Consider the following 23809-nt stretch of genomic DNA (forward strand, 5'->3'; position numbering starts at 1 on the left):
GAATAGTTTCAGATTTCTCAAGAACAGAAAACAAAAAAGTGAAGTAACACAACACACCCATTAGGATGGCTACTATAGGGAAAGAAGAAAAAAAAAAAAAAACAGGAAATAACTGTCCATAAAGACGTGGAGAAACTGGAACTCTTGCGCACCACTGGTGGGAATGTAAAATGGTACAGCAGCTATGGAAAAACCATATGTTCATTCCTCAAAAAACTAAAAACAGAATTACTATATGATCCAGCAAGTCCACTTCTGGTTCTACACTCAAAAGAACTGAAGGCAGGGTCTTGAAAAGATATTTGTGTACCGTGTTCACGGCAGCATTCCTCACAACAGCTAAAACATGGAAGTAACCCAAGTGTCCATCAACAGACGAATGGGCAAGTGAAGTATGGCAGAGATGGAGCATCCCCGTCCAAAATGCTTGAGACCAGAAGTATTTCAGATTTCCATTTTTTTGCATTTTTAAATATCTGCATATACATAACAAGATATCTTGGGATAGGGCCCAAATCTAAACATATAATTAAGTTGTGTTTAAAGTGTACTTTATACATATATCCTAAAGGTAATTTTACACGATATTTTAAATAAACTGTGTATTGTGTGTCTATATTTTAACTGCAGCCAGTCACATGAGGTCACATGTGCTGTATGAGGTCAGGTGTGGAATCTTCCACTTGTGGCATCGTGTCGGCACTCAAAAAGTTTCAGACTTGGAAGCATTTCGAATTTTCCAATTAGGGATGCTTAACCTGTATATACATGTAATGGAATATTACTCAGTCTTAAAAAGGAAATTCTGATATACGCTACGATGTGGATGAACCATAAAAACGTGCCGAGTAAAATAAACCAGTCACAAGAATGACAAAAATGTCTTTTGATAAAGGCACAAGACTATGTAATTCCAACTTATTGGAGGTACTCAGAATAGTCAAAATCAGAACCAGAAAGCAGAATAGGAGATGGAGGATAGTGATGATTGCACAATGTTATGAAGGTATACTATTAAACCATACACTTAAAATGGCTAAGATGGGAAATTTTGTTAGATGTATTTTATTACAATAAAAAAATGATGAGGCAATGTCTAAAGAATTCTGAAGAGATGCGTTCTGGCTGAATGTCTGTTCCCTCTCTCTTCCATTCATATGTTGAAGTCCTAACTCCCAGCATTGTTATATTTGGAGAAAGAAAGAAATTACAGTTAAATGGGGTCATAAGCGTGGGGCCCTGATTCGACAGGATTTGTGTCCTTATGGGACACCACATGCACATGAACCAAAGGAAAGGCCATGTTGAGACAGTCTGGGCCATAATCTCGAAAGACACAATCTTGAATGCCACAATCCCAAATGCTGAATGCTCATCTGCAGTGGATTCTAATTATTGACTGGATAACTTTGTGAACATTAGAATTCTGGGCGTGTTGGCCGGGCGTGGGGGCTCACGTCTGTAATCCCAGCACTCTGGGAGGCTAAGACAGGCGGATCATGAGGTCAGGAGATCCGAGACCATCCTGGCTAACATGGTGAAACCCTGTCTCTACTGAAATACAAAAAAAATTAGCCGGGCGTGGTGGCGGGTGCCTGTAGTCCCAGCTACTCGGGAGGCTGAGGCAGGAGAATGGCGTGAACCCGGGAGGCAGAGCTTGCAGTGAGCCGAGATCACGCCACTGCACTCCAGCCTGGGCGACAGCAACAGAGCGAGACTCTGTCTCACCAAAAAAAAAAAAAAGACTTCTGGGTGTGATTTTGAAAGTCAGTTTGCAAGCTCTTCTGAGCTGCTATGACTTTTCTTTCTCTTCTCTATGCTCTTCTTATTGTTTCAGGATTGCCCACCCCCCACCCACCGCCTCACCCCGCCAGCTCCTGGTTCTTTGTCCCGGCCATCTCCTATGGTACTGCACTGTGTCTGCCTTGTGGAGACCCTGAGGATGTTATGGATGGAGTTACCAAGCCCCAGCAGGCTGGTCCAGTTCCTGGCCTCCACAAAGTATGTGTTTTTTTGCCTCGGGAGACCAGCTGCTCTGTAAAACCTGCAGCCCTCAGCAGAATCTGGCCTATTTTCTGCTCGTTTCACAAGAGAGTGAGCCCCCCTGGCTCCAGCTGCCCACCTGCATGAAGCTCTGTTAATGGCTGGGACCCCCGCAGCGCCTGGGCCCTGAGCCTGGTGCTGGGCCTGGGCTTCAGCTTCCCTCCAATTCCCAACTACTCCACATCTGGTCCTGGGAGATGTTCTTTCCTTTTGAGCCTGAAAGATCAAAAGCTCTAAAGTCTAAAATCCTGAAAATTACAATTCCAAAAGATCAAAATCCAAAAACTGTAATTCTGGAAAAAATAATTTAAAAAAACTTCAAAGACATGTATTTACATTTTTAAAGGGGGATTTCAGGCCAGGCATGGTGGCTCACTCCTGTAATCCCAGCACTTTGGGAGGCTGAGGCAAGTGGATCGCCTGAGGTCAGGAGTTCAATACCAGCCTGGCCAACACAGTGAAACCCCATCTCAACTAAAAATACAAAAATTAGCCGGACATGGTGGTGCACGCCTGTAATCCCAGCTACTCGGGAGCCTGGGGCAGGTGAATCACTTGAACCCGGTAGGCAGAAGTTGCAGTGAGCTGAGCTCACACCACTGTACTCCAGTCTGGGCAACAGAGTGAGACTCCGTCTCAAAAAATAAAAAATAAAGGGGATTTGAGAAACATTAAAAAATGAGAGAACACGTCATAGGTCACTTTACACAATAAAATAGGCAATAATCAGGCTGGGCGTGGTGGCTCAAGCCTGTAATCCCAGCACTTTGGAAGGCCGAGACGGGCAGATCACAAGGTCAGGAGATCGAGCCCATCCTGGCTAACATGGTGAAACCCCGCCTCTACTAAAAAAATACAAAAAACCAGCCGGGCATGGTGGCGGGCGCCTGTAGTCCCAGCTACTCAGGAGGCTGAGGGAGGAGAATGGCGTAAACCCGGGAGGCGGAGCTTGCAGTGAGCTGAGATCCGGCCACTGCACTCCAGCCTGGGCGAAAGAACGAGACTCCGTCTCAAAAAAAAAAAAAAAAAAGGCAATAATCACATGCATATTTTTGCAAGGATACAAGGTATAATTCATGTCTAATAATGACAGTCACATGGGTAGACTAACAGTTATGAGCAGACAAACCACATTCATAAAGAAATAGGTTAAAAAAAAAAAAAAACGAAATACATAAATGCATATAACAGCCAGCATGGTGGCTCAAGCTTGAAATTCCAGAGCTTTGGGAGGTTCTGACAGGTGGAATGCTTAAGGCCAGTTCAAGACCAGCCTGGGCAACATAGTGAGATCCCACCCCTACAAAAAAATTTTTTTTTAATTAGCTGGACTTTGGAGTATGCACCTATAGTCCTAGCTACTCAGGAGGCTAAGGCAGGAGAGTTGCTTAAATCCCAGGAATTTGAGGTTTCAGAGAGCTATGATCACGCCACTGCACTCCAGCCTGGGTCACAAAGCAAGATCTTGTCTCACTCATTCATTCGTACATACATTAAAATGCATATAACTACGGTTGGTAATTGTATGCACTGAGCTTTATAACTGCAGTCATCTAAAATACCATGATAGACAACCTATGTCTTTTGATGAGATCTACAAAAAACCACGATGGATCAACATCACATATGCAGTTGCTCAGAGAGCCGAGATCTTGAATTTTGTCTTTCACAAATGCGGATACACAAAAAGGACATCTCTTCATTTACTGAGGAAGTTTCAACAGTTTTACACATATGTACAATGCTTACACACAAAGTCAACATGGAGTCAAATGTGCAAAAAATGCATAAAACAAAAAGAATATATACCACTTACACCCCTAGTATTGAGTATGATGTGAAGACTAAATACATAGCATAGCAAACTGGCGCTACGTGTGAATGGGCAGAAGTCTTATAGGACTGAATAATTTGGCAGAAGAGATTTCTTGTAGTTTTTGTCTGTTTTCAGATCTACGTCTATGATCTTCAAAATACTCGTTACACTTGTATTTGAAGAGTGGTTGTGGTCTTCAAACTCTGTAAGTACATGCTGTCTGTTTCAAAGTCTGTTGTGTCCAGCTGTTGCAATTAAGCAATTTTCTGCTTTCATAGCCCCAATAATAATTAACTTTAACATTTTCACCTTTCACCATTAAGCAGCCTCATACACTTATCACAGCCTTTTTGCAAGGGAACAATTTCACAGATCTGTTCCATTGTGTTTTAAGAAACACAGTAAGAAGGAATATTTGACTTCCCCAATACCAGATTTGTATTAAGCTTCTTCAGCAAGACAGAACTGATAAGATATGTATACAGATACATGAGAGGGGATTTATGCGGGGAATGAGCTCATGCGATTATGGTGCTGTGAAGTCCCACAACAGGCAAGCTGAAGACCCCGGGATGCCAGTGACAAGGCTCAATCCAAATAGCCTGAGAACCAGGGACACCAGTGATCTCTAGCTCTGAGTCCACAAAAGCCTCAGGACCCAAAGGGACTGCTGGTGTACATCCTGGAGTCCAAAGGCTGGCAACCCTGGATTTCTCATGTCCAAGGCAGCAGAAGAGTCTGTCTGGGCCCTGGTTGATTGGATGGTGCCCGCCAACACTGAGGGCAGATCTTCCCCGCAGCCCACTCAGACTCACGCATTAGTGAATGAGGTATTATCAATTATAAAATAGGGATAATGACTAATAACAGGAATGGAAAAGCACTTGTACAATGCCAGCACAAAAGGTTTGTAAGGGCAGACATTCGTACCTGACGTTTTGTGATTAAGCAAGTGCATTTAGATGCTGTTTTGAGAATCTTTCCATCTCCTCTGGAAATACTCTCACAGACACAGCCAAAACCTAATGTTTCACCAGGCTTCTAGGTATTCCTTAGTTAAGGTGTCATCTAAAACTGAGTCCACAAGTCCACCTATTGTCAACTTGGCACCCACACGCATCTCCTTAAACCATACTTAATTTATGAATAAAGACAGTAACAAGGTAATAGTTCCATCTAACGTGATGCAACTATCCTATGTACAACAAAATACATACTAATCCCTTCCCTAGTAATTGGCTTTCAGGGTTTCAACACCCAGGATTTTAATCTTTTGTGATTTTCAGAATTTTAGAGATTATGATCTTTAAGGATTTTGATCTACAGGGATTCTGATCTTTAGGTATTCCAACATCTGGGATTATGGTGCTCCAGACTGTGTCATCTGGTATGATGACTGGCACCACATGTGAGAAGAGATGGTGTCTATAAACCAGAAAGAGGCCACTCACTAGAAACTAAATTAGCAAGAAGTTTGATTTTGAACTTCTGGCTTACAGAACGTGAGAAAATAAATTTCTGTTGTTTAAGCCACCCAGCCTATGATATTTTGTTATGGCAATCCTGAGCAGACTAAAATAGAAGGAAAAATTTTCCCAACCCAAAAGCATATACCCAGTTAAACTATATCAATCACGAGTACACAGAAAGATACACAGTCTCAAAAGATCTACCTCCTACACACCTTTCTCACTGAAAACTACTGGCAACTATGCTCCACTAAAACCAGTGAGAGCAACAAGGTAACACAGAACACAGGAATAGGAGATCCAGTGGGGAGAAAAGAGGTAAAAAGAACCCCAAAGGTCGCAGAATGGGAGGGCCAGCAGTCCAAACTAGAAAGATTCCTTCAAAAGGATAAAGCTCAGGGAAGATCTGAACATGTAACTGGCTAAAAGTCTGAGGCTAAATTAGTGATAAGTACATTTAAACATACACACACACACACACACACACACACACACACACGGCTGGGCGCAGTGGCTCACACCTGTAATCCCAGCACTTTAGGAGGCTGAGGCAGGTGGATCACCTGAAGTCAAGAGTTCAAGACCAGCCTGGCAAACATGGCAAAACCCCGTCTCTACTAAAAATACAAAAAGTAGCCAGGTATGGTGGCACACGCCTATAATCCCAGCTACTCAGGAAGCTGAGGCAGGGGAACCACTTGAACCCGGGAGGCAGAGGTTGCCAGAGCTGAGACTGCCGACACTGCACTCCAGCCTGGGCATCAGAGTGAGACTCCAACTCAAAACACACACACACACACACACACACACACACACACACACACACACACACACACAGTGAGACTCCAACTCAAAACACACACACACACACACACACACACACACACACACACACACACACACACACACACAGTAACACAGTAACACATTTCCAGAGGAAACCAAAAGTTGTTTAGGAAAGGAAAGCATTTGTAATTTACCACTTAACAGCTGTAAATAGTATACATGGGCCGGGTGCGGTGGCTCATGCCTGTAATCCCAGCACTTTGGGAGACCAAGTCAGGCGGATCACAAAGTCAGGAATTTGAGACCAGACTGACCAACATGGTGAAACCCCATCTCTACTAAAAACACAAAAATTAGCCGGACGTGGTGGTGCATGCCTTAATCCCAGCTACTCAGGAGGCTGAGGCAGGAGAATTGCTTGAACCCAGGAGGCAGAGGTTGCTGTGAGCTGAGATCGCACCATGACACTCCAGCCTGGGCGACAGAGCAAGGCTCCGCCTCAAAAAAAAAAAAAAAAAAAGTATACATGGTCATAATGTAGTATATACATGGTTGTAATGAAAAAACTAAAGTGATTTAACCAAAATGTTAACAAACCTCTACTGGCTGGATAGGGAAGACAGAAAATGGCAATGAAGGTGCAATAAAGGAAAGAAGTGAGAGCCAATCCTTATCTTCCATGTCAGAAAATCAATAGATACTGCTTAGAACTAAAAAAAATCCGCAAGTATACACACAAGTATGAAGTCTTCAAATATAATCTTCAGACATATGGCAGTAAATATATATTTTTAACTGTTTAAAACAGCCCAAAGTATTACACTATCTTCAGGAAAGGGAAAAAAGAGAGTGGGATACTTAAGGACTCCTGTTTGTCTTACCCAATCTCCTAGAATAGTTGACTCCAAAATATGGACATATAAAACTTTAGCTTAAAGAAAACTTAGAAGTTTTTAAGAAAAAAATGCTGGGGCTCATGCCTATAATCACAACACTTTGAGAGACTAAGGCAGGAGGATCACCTGAGCCCAGGAGTTTGAGACCAGCCTGGGTAACATGGCAAGACCCCATTCTCTACAAAAATTTTAAAAATCAGCCAAGCATGGTAGCGCACACCTGTGGTCCCAGCTACTCGACAGGCTGAGGCAGAAAGATCACTTGAGCCCAGGAGGTCGAGGCTACAGTGAACTGTGTCGCGCCACAGCACTCCAGCCTGGGCTACCTAACAAAATCCTGTCTCAAAAAACAAACAAACAAACAAACAAACAAAAAAAACCCAAAGAAGAATGTTGGACTGGGAAGAAGTATTAAATGTTGAGAGACCACAGAGCTGTAATATCAGTTCACACAGGTAATGAGAAGCTAAGACAAATCACTTAACCTGAGTATCCATTTCTTCATCTATAAAATAAAATAGGCCAGGTGTAGTAGTGGCTCATGCCTGTAATCCCAGCACTTTGGGAGGCCAAGGTGGGCCAATCACTTGAGCTCAGGAGTTAGAGGACACCCTGAGCAACATGGTGAGACCCCACCCCTACAAAACTTATCAGAAAAAAAAAAAAAAGGCAGGGCAAAGTGGCTCACCTAAGGTGAACAGTTTGAGACCAGCCTGGCCAAGAAGGTAAAACCCCGTCTCTACTTAAAAAAAAAAAAAATTAGCCAGGTGTGGTGGCAGGTGCCTGTAATCCCAGCTACTCGGGAGGCAGAGGCAGGAGAATCGCTTGAACCCAGGAGGCAGGGGTTGCAGTGGGCTGAGATTGTGCCATTACACTCCAAACTGGGCAACAAGAGCAAAACTCTGTCTCAAAAAAAAAAAAAAAAATTAGCCAGATGCAGTGGCTTGTGTCTAGTCCCAGCTACTCAGGCGGCAGAGGTTTCAATGAGCCAAGATTGCCCCATAGCACTCCAGTCCGGGTGACGGGAGTGAAGCCCTGTCTCAAAAATAAAAATAAGAGAGTTAGAATAAATTAACTCTAAATTTTCTTGTTGCTTCAACAATGTATGACCCTAATATAAAAATAAAGCTTTAAACATGGTACCAGTGGCTACAGAAAAAATTAAGCAGGACTTGGTTAAAAAAAAAAAAAAAAAAAAAAACAGAGAAGCAAAATAAAAAACTAAAATCTGCTTTAAGCCCTGTGGGACTGAGAAGGTATTGATGGTGAAGGAGAAGTTAGACAAGCATGGTTGAAAAAATCAAGATCCAAGGTTTCCTATTCTCACAGGGAAAGAATTTAACTGACAGTATCCAGACATACTATGGCACAAGACCATTAAAAAAAGCCAAGCCACAAAGAGATGCTTTGAAAGTTAAACATAAACAGATGAGGGTGGAATCCATGAGGATGATGAAAGGTGCTCCCTAAAGAACACTAAAGCTGAAAAGGGAGGAATTATCCAAGTATTTAATTTCTATTTACATCATAATTAAAGGACGGAGTGAGAAAGGACATGTTTAGAGTAAGGCTATTCCGAAACACTGGGCTCTGCTGCACAGCATCATGGAAGCTAACGAGGAAGACTATGGTTTTAATCAATAATAATATCAGATGTGGTTCAGTGGTTGATAGCATTAGACTATTCTCTTAGAGGAATGAATCCAAAGCCCTTCTCTCCAAAAAAGAAATCAAGACAGGAAAAGAAAATAGTATACTTTTATTTTTAGCCAATCATTCCTTCAACAGACTGCATTTTTCTCAACAGTCCCACAACCTAACCCTGTCACACAACCTAACCCTGTCACAAGATTTCTCTTCTTTTCAGTACTGCTGACTCTGACGAACACCAATAAAGAGAATGCAAGTGCAACATAATGATAAAAATAACATTTCAGAATGAGGACTGCTTTGGACTAAAACACCAAAACCACAAATTCTCAACTAAACAGCATCTAAGTGAACTTGCTTAATTAATCACAAAATTTGAGAAGAGCAGGAATGAAAACCATCCTTACAAACCTTTTGTGTTGGCATTGTACAAGTGCTTTTCCATCCTATTATTATCATCCTCCCTGTTTTACAGTCAAGGAAAATAAAGGAATTATCAACATCTTCCCTGTTTTACAGTCGAGGAAAATAAAGAATTTACCCCAAATCACTCTTATATGGACACTAAATTTATTTAAAAACAAAAAGCCGGCCAGACATGGTGGCTCACGTCTGTAATCCCAGCACTGTGGGAGGCTGAGGTGGGGGGATCACGAGGTCAGGAATTCGAGACCAGCCTGGCCAATGTGGTGAAACCCCATCTCTACTGAAAATACAAAAATTAGCCTGGCGTGGTGGCAGAGGCGGAGGTTGCAGTGAGCCGAGACAGCGCCATTGCACTCCAGCCTGGGCAATGAGAGCAAGACTCCATCTCAAAAAAACAAACAAAAAAAAGTCAAAAAACTCACTTTGGGTGGGCTGGGGGGGAGAGCAGCAGTAATCTGCTCCCTATCCTCTCACATAAAATTTTTTTTTTTTACACATAAGGTCTTGCTATGTTGCCCAGGCTGGTCTCAAACACTTAGGCTCAAGCAATCCTCCCACCTCAGCCTCCCAAAGTGATAGATTACAGGTGTGAGCCACCTCACTCGGCCTCATATAAATTTCTAATATAAATACCATGATATTCTTGATGTAAACTCACAAGAGGAAACCATAGCTATTGCATAACATGCAAGAAAGCATTTCCTCCTGAGAGCATATATCATACACAACTAAAGATGCACTCTCGGCCGGGCGCGGTGACTCAAGCCTGTAATCCTAGCACTTTGGGAGGCTGAGAAGGGCAGATCACGAGGTCAGGAGATCGAGACCATCCTGGCTAACAGGGTGAAACCCCGTCTCTACTCAAAAGAATACAAAAAACTAGCCGGGCGAGGTGGCGGGCACCTGTAGTCCCAGCTACTCGGGAGGCTGAGGCAGGAGAATGGCACCAACCCGGGAGGCGGAGCTTGCAGTGAGCTGAGATCGTGACACTGCACTCCAGCCTGGGCGACAGAGCGAGACTCTGTCTCAAAAAAAAAAAAAAAAAAAGGTGCACTCTCCATTAGACACACAGGTGGTATCACAAAGCTTGGACACACAAAAGCAAAGAACTCTACTTTTTAACCGGCATCAGGAAGTCCCAGGACAGGCCACCTCAGAATGCCCTCCTAATGCAGATCTCAACAATCCCATTGCTGCAAGTACCCTCACACATTTTCTAAAACACCCAAATTTGAAGAGATGGAAGGTAATGAGATGGGAAGATAATTCATTTCTACAAGGATTTGTTCACCATTTTTACCTTCAATGCATAGCACACTGTAAATTTAAAAATCATCCACAAAATTTTAAATACAAAAACCATCAAAAATAACTGCACAAATGTCCATAATCAGGAAACAACCAACTTACATGACTATTGATAAATAACCTAATTCCCATGTCTTCAGAGGCATCTTCCAACAAAAATCTATATATAGGCAACTCGATCAATTTCAGAAAGACCAATCATTTTAATGCAGGCCGAGGTAGGAGTATCAAGGCTTCTAAGCCATTAATCAATAATCACCATACCAAAAAAAAAGGAAAAAAACGCAAAAAGACTACTGTGTAAAGTACAAAACACCCAAGGTAAATCCATACTATCACCTTCTAAAAGCAAAATCATGTATGTAAAGTACTTGAAGTAAACACCTTGGCACCTAATTGGGTTACATTATTGTCTGGCTATGCACCCTAATGGACACTCAAATCACTGTAGGTACACATGAAGCCAACACAATCTAAGCTGCTATTAAAATACAACCAAGTCATAAATTAGTACATCAACATCTGAAGTAGGGCCCAAAGAACTATCTCTGCCTATTGTAACAACAGTGGGCAAGGACGCACAGCAAAGGTACAAATGACTACATGATCCCAATCACCAAGCTGTATTTAGTGGACTCAGCCAAGGTACACAATCAACCTTTATTTGATGTAAAAGCTGAAACTTCCATAATCCATAGTACAAAGGTAAAAAACACCAAAACTTCTTATATGGAATCTTGGCAATCGAGTGGTTACTATCTGAGAAAAGTGTATAAAGTCTGCTGGAAGGTGAGAGGAATGGGGAAGATGATGGTCAGGGGAGACAAAGCCTTAATTACGAGGAAAAAAGGGTTTTTTCTTTGAGATATAGTGCATAGCATAGTGAATGTAGTAAATACTCATCCCACTGCGCATTTCAAAATCAAAAAGAGAATTTCCAATTTTCTCCCCACAAAAAAGTATTTGTGGTGATGAATATTAATTAACTTGATTTAATTATTCTACATTATATACATGAATCATGACATCACTTTGTACCCTATCAATAATAGCTATAATTTATCAATTTACAGTTAGGAAATTTTTTTTTTTTTAGCATAAAGGGCTGGGTGTAGTGGTTCATGCCCACAATCCCAACACCTTACCTTGGGGGCTGAAGCAGGAGGATCACTTGAGGCCAGGAGTTAGAGACCAGCCTGTGCAAAATAGCAAGACTCCGTCTCTATCAAAAATATAAAAATTAGCCAGGTGTGGTGGTGCACACCTACAGTCCCAGCTATTCAGGAGGCAGAGGTAAGAAAACTGCTTGAGTCCAGGAGAACTCGAGCCTAAGGTTGGGATTTTTATTAGGTTGGTGCAAAAGTAATTGTGGTTTTTGCAATTAAAAGTAATGGCAAAATCCACAATTACTTTTGCACCAACCTAATAAACTGGTAAAACAAGATACCTACAACACGGGGGGGAAAAAAAGAAACAATCTCATACAGGTTCTTATCAGTGTCCAAAAATAAAGAAAAAAAAGGATAAAACATGAATGAAGAAAAGGCTCAGGCCAGGACTAGTTGTAGCACTATCCCAAGCTCCAAGAGTTTTTTTGAGATGGAGTCTCACTCTGTTGCCCAGGCTGGAGTGCAGTAGCCGGATCTCAGCTCACTGCACGCTCCGCGTCCTGGGTTTACGCCATTCTCCTGCCTCAGCCTCCTGAGTACAGGTGCCCGCCACCTCGCCCAGCTAGTTTTTTGTATTTTTTTTTTAGTAGAGACGGGGTTTCACCATGTTAGCCAGGATGGTCTCGATCTCCTGACCTCGTGATCCACCCATTTCAGCCTCCCAAAGTGCTGGGATCACAGGCTTGAGCCACCGCGCCCAGCCCTTTACTCCCAGTTTTAAACCTAAACCTTCTAATGTGTAGCTGGCAATTCTAGTCATACTCACATGCCTTGGTCTCCACCACTAACATTTCTAAAAACAAGATTAACAAGAAAGGGAAACAGTCTACAGCTGAGCGGTCCAGTGCCACAGCCACACACAGTTACTAAGCACCTGCAGCTGAGCGGTCCAATGCCACAGCCACACACAGTTACTAAGCACCTGAAACGTGGCTAGTACAGGCAAAGGAGCTGGTTTTCTGTTGTTGTTCCACCCCACTCCCCTGGGAGTTGAATTTTAAATTAATTTCAACTACTTATATTAGGTTGGTGAAAAGTAATCATGGTTTTTACCATTACTTTTTAATTGCAAAAACTGCAATTACTTTTGCACCAACCTAATAACAACGTTCTACTAGATAGCACTGCTCTGACTCACGTTAAAACTAAGCACACACATACCAAGATCCTCTCTCTCTAAATAAATAAATAAAAATAATTCAATTTTAAAAAATCTAAACACAGAATAAATGTTTATGGTCTGTAATCTTGGATGAATAAATTTCTATCTTCTAGGTCTTAACTTTCTCAACCAAAAAATGTAGAAGAGTTCAACTCGATTGTGTCCATGATTCTAAATGAACTAGTGCAGCACATAAATTAATATTCTTCATTCAAATAGTAATGTAATTAAAGCCACATACCCCTTAAAATTATGGGAGGTACCTCAAACTGAGGACACAAGGGTATTATATGACCCCTCCGTATGGCCGAGGAAGTTCTGTCACTATTTGAGCAAGTCACCACATCTCTCTGAGCTTGTTTTCTTATCTGCAAATGAGAGGTTTAGACTAAATGATTACTTAAGACACTTCAAATCCTAAAATTCTTCATTCCTTTAGATCTAAGAAGACATAGAAAAGAACAAATAAAATAAGTGAAACCAAGATACTCAAAGAAATAAAGAAAAACAAATATAAATACCAGTGTAAACTCTTAAGAAATGAAGTAAATGGAAGCCAGACCCCAGTGACAGAGGATGTAAACTGTACAATGCCAGTGTGCTCTGCTAGGACGCTGATTTGGTCTACTGGCATGTGCCTAGTTTTTCATTTTTGCTTTAGTCCACATGTAAAAACACGTTGCTATCTCCAAAGAAGGCCAAACTGCAAAAAGTTCTAAATAGCCATGTGCATGTAGCTGGGGTGAGAACACACAGCTCACAAAGGTTTGGACTGTTCTTTCCCCCAACAAAAACTTGACCAAGAAAATCTTCCCACACTAGACAGCTGAAGTAGAATCCCCATTTGCTGCTTTCAGGACTCTCAAATTGCATCAGGAGCTTGCTTCCTTTGTCAGTGAGCCAAACGGGATGCTCTCTTGACAAGAGGTACAATTACTTTTAGCTGCAATAAGGTAAACTGAAGTGTGCATTCATCCATAAAGATATTGTAAGATACCCTTTCCTGTGGTGTATAGCCTAGTACATACATGAAATAGGAAAGAATCCACTCAAAAGAATCCTAACAGGTATCTGGAGAAGGGAATATAGCCTACTGACTTAAGTGAAACGTGAAAAAGTAGAGGGTCAGGGAAGAAGGACAAGCTCTACACAGCTCTTTTCAAAGGCACCTTTCTATATACGTTGTGTGGCCTATACCAGACCCACCTGTATGTTTCTCAATCTTGACAAATTTTAACAAAAAAAAAAGTAACTCTCAAAGAACCTGACTTATAGCATAGTAAGAAAAAAAAAATGTATACTTTCTTCAGGAATATAATGCTTTACCTGGTATAGACGTTCCTTTGTTTTACTGCTGATTTAACCAGGCCACCACTAATGACCATTTAGTTTTCACTTTCTGCTATTACAAAAATATGCCAGCATTTCCAGAAGTGGATCTGCTGGATGAAAGAATGTGCGCTTCTAATTAGTACATGGCCAAGTGGCTCTCCACGGAGGTCAGGTATATCCATATTCCCCCAGTGATGTGTGAAAGCCTGTTTCCACACACCTGGTCAACAATGCATTTGCTTTTCTCTTGAGTGAGGTTCAGCACTGTTCATATATTTAAGAACCATTTATACTTTACTTTTCTGCCAACTGTCTGTTTATATACTTTGTCTACTTTTCTACTGGGTTGGTCTTCTCAATGATTTGTAGGGGTTATTTAAAAAAAAGAAAAAGAGTCCTTTGATACCATTCCCTCTTCACCTCATTCCAATCTGCAATCTCTCTACCACTCAGTTCAAACTGCTCTTTCAAGTCACTGACAACCTCCAGATGGGGCTAAATCCAAATGAAACTCTTCTGTCCTCACTTACACCTCACTCTCAGCAGCATGCAAGGCAGTCCCCCAGAAGACTCTCCTCATTAGAACGTTCTCCTCGCGTGGCTTCTCTGATGTCACACACTCGTTTTCTCACTGGCCATTTCTCAGTCTCCCTAGTTGGAGGGCTGCTCCTCTCCTTCCTTCCTTCCTTCTTCTGTCCCACTGATAACACAGAGGCTCCCACAGAGGTCAGGCTGCGGACCTAGCACACTTTCCTGAGTGCACCACATTTGCTCGAAGTAAATTCACATTTGTTTTATTTGTGCTGTTTCCCCAGCAACTAAAACAAAGCGCTGAGAGATTCAAGACAAGTTCTGTTGAATAAACAAAGCCATTTCCGTGAGTTTTTAAAATATTCCTCTCCAGGCCGGGCGCGGTGGCTCACGTCTGTAATCCCAGCACTTTGGGAGGCTGAGGCAGGCGTATCACAAGGTCATGAGTTTGAGACCAGCCTGTCCAATATGGTGAAACCTGTCTCTACTAAAAAATACAAAAATTAGCTAGGCGTGGTGGTGCATGCCTGTAGTCCCAGGTAGTCGTGAGGCTGAGGCAGGAGAATCATTTGAACCTGGGAGGCGGAGGTTGCAGTGAGCCAAGATCACATCACTGCACTCCAGCCTGGGCAACAGAGTGAGACTCCATCTCAAAAAAAAAAAGAAAAATTCCTCCCCATAAACACAACTAAGGTCCAAATTTATAAAACCAAAACCACCATCATGGCATTTCAAACACAGGTAACCCGATGACTAGCAGACATTTCCCTTCGGATATCTCACAAGCACATGGTATATCTCCAAAATGGAGCTTTTGCTCTCCATCACACACTGCCCACCCAACCCAACCTCCTCTTCACCATGCTCTCCCCATCTCAGTAAAAGGCACACCCCAGTTGTGAAAGGCAGCCCGGAAAATAGCCTCTTTTCCCTTTCAATCCAATTCACCAAAACATTGTCAGTTCCGCCTTACACTTTCCCTTCTCTGCATTTTTTGCCATGGCCTGGAATAAGGTAAACTGGAGTGTGCATTCATCCATAAAGATCTTGTAAGATACCCTTTGGACACAGCTTCCTAATTCATCTCCCAGTCTCCTCTGGCCCCTCCAACCCATTGTTTACTTGGGTTCTTGGTCAGCGCCTCCTGCAACTCCCATGTGAGCATGAACAATAATAATAATTCTGATATATAATGCCTACTATGGTAGCCATATAAGGCTTTTGAGCACTTGAAATGTGACTAGTTTGATCTACGAGGTACTAAGAGCATAAAATATGCAATGGAATCAAAGATTCAGTACAAAAAAAAGTGAAAATATCTCATTTTCCTACTGATTATATGTTGAAATAATATTTTGGATATATTGGGTTGTATAAAACATTAAAATTAGTTTTACGTGGTTTTTACTTTCTTCATGTGGCTACTAGAAAATGTAAGATGACATACATAGCCTGTATTGTCTTTCGTAGAAACACTGTCCTGAGCATTTCATGAGGGTACCAGCCCCATGTCCATCATCTTTAACCATGTACACAGTAAGTACTCACTTAATAGTGTCAACAGGTTTTTTCAAACTGTGACTTTAAGCAAAATGACATATGGCAGCTTCTTGGATAATGCCATCCCATTATAACACTGATGAGGTAGATAAAACTGTTTTAGTTCTATGTCATTTTGCTTAAGTTTGCAGTTTCCAAGAACCTGTTAATGGTGTTAAGTGAGGACTTACCGTATGACCAAAGCACAAAAAGCGCTAGGATTGGCCCAGGGCAGGCACCCAAGGTATCTGCTGAATTAATTAGTGGCCAAAAAATTGGTATCATTTACATACATTCACTTATAAACAAAACATGAAAAATTTAATTATTACTTGAAGTTGAATGATACTTTAAAAATACAGTTGGAATTAAGAAAACAACTCTTTCAGTTTAAACTTTGGATACACATGCATTTTAAGAAATAATTTGAAGGCCGGGCACAGTGGCTCACGCCTGTAATCCCAGCACTTTGGGAGGCCAAGGCGAGCAGATCACTTGAGGCCCGGAGTTTGAGACCAGCCTGGCCAAGATGGTGAAACCTCGTCTCTACTAAAAATACAAAAATTAGCCTGGCGTGGTGGCACATGCCTGTAGTCCCAGCTACTTGGGAGGGTGAGGTAGGAGAATCGCTTGAACCCAGGTGGTGGAGGTTGCAGTGAGCTGAGATCGTGCCACTGCACTCCAGCTTGGGCAACAGAGTTGAGACTTCGTCTCAAAAAAAAAAAAAAAAAAAAAAAACGGTTTAAAGTGAGAGTCCAACAAAGTTTATTCTCCAAGAGAAACTTCCTCAAGATCCAACTACCAGTGCACAGAAAACAGAAGCTACACAACACTGTAGGGAATACCACAAAACAAGAAGCCCAGTCCTCCCACAAATGGATAGCATGGTGGGAGAAGAGCAAAAAATGAGGAACCCACAGACTGAAAAAAAAAACAGTGGCTCTTATTTGGATCCTGATTTGCCACTGCCAAAATAAGAAAACCACACAAAAAAGTTATATGAAACAACTGGAACTTTCAAGTCTAAGTACTGAATGATGTCAAGCAATTGTGTGTTCATTTTATTTTTAAGATGTGAGGTTTTGTGGTTGTTACGGTTAAGAGTCCTTATTCTCTGAGGACATATACTGACATATTTATAGAAGAAGCAATAATTATTTGAATATCTTCAAAATATAATGGACAAAACTGGACTATAAAGGAAAAAAAATTTAATAGAACTTCTTCACCTCAAAAGACATGACGAGGACCCACAGAATAGATAAAGATATTCACAATACATACATCTGACAAGAGATGCCTGTCCAAAACACAAAAATCCTACCAAGTGATCTTTTAAAATACATCTCAGCTGGGCACAGTGGCTCTTGCCTATAATCCCCAGCACTTTCGAGGGCCAAGGTGGGAGGAATGCTCAAACCCAGGAGTTTGAGACCAGCCTGGAAAACATGGCAAAACCCCAACTACAAAAAATACAAAACTTAGCCAGATGTGGTGGTGCACGCACCTGTGGGCCCAGCAACTCAGGAGGCTGAAGTGGAAGGATCCCTTGAGCCAGGAAGGTCAAGGCTGCAGTGAGCTGTGATCGCGCCACTGCACTCCAGCCTAGGTGACGGAGTGAGACTCTGTCACTTTTTAAAAAGTGCACAATGTGCCTCTCTTCTAACAAACAGAACATGGGAAAGCTAGACACTACGTGACTTCCAAGACTAGGTCACAAAAATGACGGCTTCCACACTTGGGGCCCTTTCTCTTGAATCACTTTCTCAATGAGAAGTTATCACCATGTCCTGAGAACAGGACACTAACACATCCCTGGCAAAAGCTGATGTGAAAAAGACCTGAGGTCTCCCACCAACAGCCAGAGCCAGAACCAGAACCTACTTGCCAGGCACGTGAATGAGGCACCTTAGAACAGATTCTCCAGCGGATCTACAAAGGCTTCAGAGAGCTAATCCCACCCAAGCCAGAAGCAGACAACCATGCCACTCCCAAGTTTCTGACTCCCAGAAACTGCAAGATAATGTTGATTGCTGTTTTAATCCACTACACTTGGGGATAATTTATTATGCAGCAAAAAAATAGAAAGGTAATACAAACAAAAAAAAAGATAATATTTTTAAAAAGGCTTAAACATGTTTCATAAAAAAGGATATCCAAATGACCAATAAACATATGAAAAGGCAGTTGACCTCACTATTGTAAATTAAAATTGCCATAAGACATCACTACACAGCTACCAGCATGGCTAAAATGAAAAGGATGAAAAATATGAAACACTGGAGAGGATCCAGAGTAAGTGGAACTTCACACACTGCTGATGGAAGCCTAATTTGGTACAACAGCTTTAGTAGATGCCACCACTATACATACACCTCTATGCCCTAACAGTTTCACCCTTAGGTATACTGAACAACAGACACGCATACGTATGTCTTTGACCAAAAGACACAAACTGAATGTTCAGAGCAGCACTATTTGTAACAGCCCAAAGCTACCATCTATCCAATGTCCATCAACAACAGAACAATTTCCTATGACAAAATTTTGTGAAGCACCAGTAACAAATAATCAGCAGTATGCAATGACTTCAATAATCTTACAAACAACATCAAGAGAAAGATATAAGAGTACCTACTGTAAGACTCTATTTAATAGAAATAAAACTGGGCAAAGCTAATCGGTGCTGTTAGCTGTTAGAATACCGGCTGCCCCTAGAGAGGGCGTAACTGGAAGTGGACATTGCCCAGGTGGATTTCAGCTTGTGAAAATCTACTTATTATATGTACTTTTCTATATTTCTACTGTAATTCAATAGAGTTTTTAAGTAGTAACAATATAGAAGAGAGGTGGGAAATGGGGAAGTTAAGTGGGACAAGACTGGCCTTGAGTTTATGGCTGTTGGAGCTGGGTTAATTGATAGTTTCATTATACTGTTCAATTTCTGTATGTTCAAATTTACCCCAATAAAACAAATTTTAAAATGTATTAACATAAAACTGACTGGAACTGCTGGTAAAATGGTAACTGGGGTAATTTTTCTGGCCACAGATAACAAAAAGCTGTTAAAATCTACATACCCCTGGTTCAATTATTCTACTTCTATGAGTTTATTCTAAGGTGTTTATACTGAACACAAAGTCATATATAATAATGTTCAAAGTGCTTATAATAGAAAGAAATGTCTAAATATAGAGGAAGATGACACTGTGGGGAAAACCACAGAACAAACAATCCAGGTCATCCACAAATACATGGTTCCTAAATATCCAACAATAAACAACAATGATCTCATCTGAACCAAGGTTCTTTTACCTATCCAATAAAGTATGGTTATTAAAAAACAAGGCAATCAAAACTCAGAAAAAAACACAGGAGTTAATTTTTGTGGCCATGGATTAAGCAAAACTTTCTTAGATATGACACCAAAAACACAAGACAAAAGAAAAATAAGATAATTGCACTTCAAATTAAAAGTTTTCATCCTTCAGTAATAACACCATCAAGAAGTGAAAAGAAAACCCAAAGAATGGAATACTGACAAATCACATATCTGATAAAGATTTATATACAAATACAAGGTTGGGCGCAGTGGCTCATGCCTGTAGTCCCAGCATTTTGGGAGGCAGAGGGAGGCAGACCATTTGAGCCCAGGAGTTTGAGACCAGCATGGGCAACATGGTAAAACCCCGTTTCTATAAAAAGTACAAAAAAATCAGTCAGGCATGGTAGTATACACTTGTAGTCCCTCCTGCAGCATACACTCAGGAGGCTGAGGTGGGAAGATCACCTGAACCCAGGAAGTGGAGGCTGCAGTGAGCAGTGATCACACCATTGCACTCCAGCCAGGTGACAGAGTGAAACCCTATCTCAAAAGACAGGGATACAGAGGCCAGGTGAATATAGAGGCCAGGTGCCGTGGCTCACGCCTGTAATCCCAGCACTTTAGGAGGCCGAGGCAGGTGGATCATGAGGTCAGGAGATCGAGACCATCCTGGTTAAAACAGTGAAACCCCGTCTCTACTAAAAATACAAAAAATTAGCCGGGCATGGAGGCAGGCACCGGTAATCCCAGCTACGTGGGAGGCTGAGGCAGGAAAATGGCGTGAATCCGGGAAGCGGAGTTTGCAGTGAGCCAAGACTGCATCACTGCACTCCAGCCTGGGCGAGAGAGCAAGACTCTGTCTCAAAAGAAAAACAAAAAAAAGACAGGAATACAGAACAGATAAGAAACTCCTACAACTCAGTAATAAAGACAAACAACTCAATTTTAAAATAAGCAAGTGAGGCCAGGCACAGTAGACTGTTGTAATCCCAACACTTTAGGAAGCCGAGGTGGGTGAATTGCTTGAGGCCAGGAGTTTGAGACCAGCCTGGCCAACATGGCAAAATCCAGACTCTACTAAAAATACAAAAATTAGCCAGATGCGGTGGCACACACCTGTAATCCCAGCTACTCAGGAGGCTGAGGCACAGAATTGCTTGAACCCAGGTGGCAGAGGTTGCACTACTGCACTCCAGTCTGGGTGACAGAGTAAGACTGTCTCAAAAAAAATAAAAAGCAAATGAGGCAAGTGCAATGTCACATGTCTACATTCCCAGCCACTAGAGAAGCTAAGGCAGGAGGATTGCTTGAATCCAGGAGTCCCTGTCCAGCCTGGACAATACAGAGAGACCCAATCTCAAAAAGGAAGGGGAAATGGGAAGGGATGGGAAAGGCTGGGCACAGTGGCTCACACCTGTAATCCCAGCACTTTGGGAAGCCAAGGTGAGAGGAGAGGATTGCTTGAGCCCAGGAGCTCAAGACCAGCCTGGACAACGTAGTGAAACCTTGTCTTAATAACAACAACAAAAAAAAAAAAGAAAAAAGAAAAACTCAAAAAAATTAGCCAGATGTGGTGGTACATGCCTGTGGTCCCAGCTACTTGGGAGGCTGAAGTGGGAGGATCACTTCAGCCCAGGAGGTCAAGGCTATCATGTACTGAACTGTGACTGCACCACTACACTTCAGCCTGGGCAACAGAGTGAGACTCTGTCTCAAAAAAACAAAAGTGTTGGCATGGATGTAACAAAATCAGAATCCTTACACTCTGCTGGTGGGAATGTAAAATGGTGTAGAAACTTTGGAGAATAGTCTCGCAGTTTCTCAAAAGATTAAACACAGAGCTCCGTAATGACCCAAGAATTCTACTCCTAGGTATGTATCCAAGAGAATTAAAACATACTTTGACAGAAAAATTTGTACATAAATGTCCACAGTACCGTTATTCATAAAAGCCAAAACTCAGAAACATCCAAGTATCTATCAACTGATGAATGAATAAATATAAGGTAATATTCCCCACATAATGAGTATCATTTGGCAAAAGAAAGAAATGAGGTACTGATATATGTTACACAGATAAATCTTGAAAAGATGGCTAAGGGGGAAAAAGCTAGTCCCAAAAAAAGACCATGTTTGTATGATTCCATTTACATAAAATGCACAGAATAGGCACATCTATAGGAACAGAAAGTACAGTAGTGGTTGCCTAGGTATAGTGAGATGAGAGAAAAATGAAAAGTGATTACTAATTACTAACGGGTATAGGGTTTCTTGTGGAATAATGAAAATATTCTAAGTGATTGTGATGACAGTTGCATAACTCCATGAATATACTAAAAAGCATTAAATTGTATGCATTAAGTGGGTGAGTTGTCTCAATAAAGCTGTTATAAAAGAAAAATGCAATCTATATTTGCAAAGGAAGGTGCTAAGAAAAGATTTTTTTAAGGGTTTTAGCATCTGTACTTTGCTTTACCAAATGTATTCACACATTTACATTTGACCCTCACAATCTTATATAGTAAGTTATATCATGTTTTACAAATAATCTGAGCTGGAAAGATAGTAACTGACCCAGGTAACACAGTAGGGAAGTGCCTAAGGAAGGACACAAAAATGCCACCCTATTTCCATCATGCTACTGCCTACCAAATTATGAAAAGAAAAGTTTATGGTACATGTGGAAGTATCACAACGGCTACTACTTTTACAGAGGATCTCATATGTGCCAGGCAGTTCTTAAACATTTTTTAGTCTGGCATGTCACAGGCACTGAAATATTTATTGAATAATTTTCATTTATTTCTCATAACTCCATTTATAGCTGATGACACTAAGAAATTAACTGTATATTGTAAAAACAAATATAAAATTTGTTTTGAAGGGGCTCGCTGTAAATACAGTTCTCAATAATGGGGCTGGGTGATGCATAAGATCCAGACAATAGAGAAGCAATGATACAAAGTACAGAGATTAAAACAAAACAGAGTCCTTTCAAAAAGGGGAGTAAACTCAAAACACCAGAGGATAATTCTTAAGCTTATACAATACCTAGTGGGAGCCAAAGAAATAGAAACCCAGTGATCAAGAAATCAGCCAAGAAAAAACCAAAATGCAAGTCAACATTTCATTAACATTTAACTTTTTATTAGTTTTTCATTAATTTTCTTAATGAAAATCCATAAGGTATTCCTTTATATCCAGTGAACCAGCAAACAAATCATAAATAATTAGAACTAATTAATACTGGGAGGGGAATATAGGGAAACAGGTCCATTCATCTATTGCTGATATACTTGCATACAAGTACCAGCTTTTTTTAATTATTTATTTTTTTGAGACGGTGTCTCGCTCTGTCACCTAGGCTGGAGTGCAGTGGTGTGATCTCGGCTCACTGCAAGCTCCACCTCCCGGGTTCACGCTATTCTCCTGCCTCAGCCTCCAGAGTAGCTGGGACTACAGGAGCCCACCACCACGCCCAGCTAATTTTTTTGTATTTTTAGTAGAGATGGGGTTTCACCATGTTAGCCAAGGTGGTCTCATTTCCTGACCTCATGATCTGCCCACCTCGGCCTCCCAAAGTGCTGGGGTTACAGGCATGAGCCACCGCACCTGCCCAGGTATCAGCTTTTTTTAAAAAAGAGTACTATAATGACATATGAGATTAATAAAAATAACAGTACCTTGACCAGGCGCAGTGGCTCATGCCTCTAATCCAGTACTGTGGGAGGTCTGGAGTTTGAGATCACCCTGGGCAACACAGTAAGACCTTATCTCTACTATATATATGTATAAAACATATATAATATATAACATATTATATAAAACATATTATATATAATATAACATATATGTTATATATGCATAATGTAACATATATAATATAACATATATGTTATATTATATATATTATATTATATATAATATGTTATATATTATATATGTTTTATACATATTATGTAATTTTTTTTAACCCAGGCATGATGGCTCACACCTGTTGTGCTAGCTACTGGGAGGCTGTAGCAGGAGGATCACTTTGAACCCAGGACTGAAAGTTGCAGCAAGCTATGTTCGTACCATTGCACACCAGCCTGGTGACTGCGTCTCTAAAAAATTAAAAATTAAAAATGGCAACACCTTTTGATTACATAATCTCATGACAATTTTTAAAAATTTATGAAATTGAGGAAGAAATTATACAAAGAATAATAGTGATAATGGCTAGACATGCTAACTACCACCAATGCATACTGTAATCTAAACATTATATGAACTATCATTTAATCCTTAAAATAACGGTTATCCTTCCCATATGTAAGCAAGGAAACTGAAGCTAAGAGAGCAAATAACCAGGCTT

The 23809-nt window shown here is 41.1% G+C and overlaps 1 protein-coding gene across 50 annotated transcripts in view; it reads right to left on the reverse strand.

The window, feature by feature from the left end:
• The window catches only part of PPP6R3 (protein phosphatase 6 regulatory subunit 3), a 159680-nt gene that overhangs the window by 104638 nt on the left and 31233 nt on the right, over positions 1–23809 (reverse strand). For 2 of the 50 annotated variants that reach the window (XM_074013013.1, XM_065527860.1), the window contains exon 2: positions 12967–13093. The exons of the other annotated variants lie outside the window; for them this stretch is intronic. The gene's annotated coding sequence lies outside the window, so the exon portion shown is untranslated. The remainder of the gene's footprint in view (positions 1–12966; positions 13094–23809) is intronic. 50 annotated transcript variants of the gene reach the window in all.

This window comes from Macaca fascicularis, chromosome 14 (assembly GCF_037993035.2).
Source record: "Macaca fascicularis isolate 582-1 chromosome 14, T2T-MFA8v1.1".
NCBI classification, from domain to species: Eukaryota; Metazoa; Chordata; class Mammalia; order Primates; family Cercopithecidae; genus Macaca; species Macaca fascicularis.